This window comes from Piliocolobus tephrosceles, chromosome 16, assembly GCF_002776525.5.
Source record: "Piliocolobus tephrosceles isolate RC106 chromosome 16, ASM277652v3, whole genome shotgun sequence".
NCBI classification, from domain to species: Eukaryota; Metazoa; Chordata; class Mammalia; order Primates; family Cercopithecidae; genus Piliocolobus; species Piliocolobus tephrosceles.
In genome coordinates, this window is record NC_045449.1 from 23601057 (window position 1) to 23601933 (window position 877).

The 877-nt window shown below is 41.7% G+C and overlaps 1 protein-coding gene across 1 annotated transcript in view; it reads left to right on the forward strand.

The window, feature by feature from the left end:
- PIPOX (pipecolic acid and sarcosine oxidase) overlaps window positions 1-877 on the forward strand; it is a 25620-nt gene that overhangs the window by 2685 nt on the left and 22058 nt on the right. The gene's annotated exons all lie outside the window — the stretch shown is intronic.

The window sequence follows — 877 nt, forward strand, 5'->3', positions numbered from 1 at the left end:
AAAAAAAAAAAAAAAAAAAAAAAAAAAAAAAAAAAAAAAAGATATAGTAACAGCAATTAGAACTCAACTCATTAATTTAAAAACAGCTTAGAGACAGTGGAACAGAGAGTTAGCAAAGTAGAAGATAATAAGGAGAAATTACCTGGAATGCAGCATAGAGATTAAAAAAAAAAGAGAGGAGAATAGAGAAGATAAGAGATACAGCATGCAGAGATCTAATATATGTATTTTGCAGAAAGGGGGGAAGAATAAATAGGGCAGAGGAACGTATTTGAAGAGATAATGGCTGAGAGTTTTCCAAAGCAGATGAAAGACACCAGTCCACAGATTCAAGAGGCGTGAAATTCCAAACATGACAGTGCTATTTAAACCAGCAGCCAGGTGAGAGAGGAGGGAGGGATACAGCTGAGCCTTTCCAGCTCCAGCATGCTTAAACTTCCCATAAAAACCCCAGCAAGAAGAAAAAGCTCTAGGCTTCTCAACAAGAAGGAAAGCCTTCTGGCTTTGGCATCAAAGATTCCCTGGCTCTTTTAGGCCTTTCTCCCTTTTCCACTGCCTCAAGGCCTCTTCCCTAGCTAGGTCCTGGTTTCCTGTTATTCATTCATGAAGGCCTTCCCTTATTTTTATTTAGTTATGTTCTTACTCTCTTCTTCTTCTTCTTCCTCCTCCTCCTCCTCCTCCTTCTTCTTCTTCTTCCTCTTCCTCTTCCTCTTCCTCTTCTTCTTCTTTACTTAGAGATAAGGTCTTAGCCGGGCACGGTGGCTCAAGCCTGTAATCCCAGCACTTTGGGAGGCCGAGACGGGCGGATCACGAGGTCAGGAGATCGAGACCATCCTGGCGAACACGGTGAAACCCCGTCTCTACTAAAAACTACAAA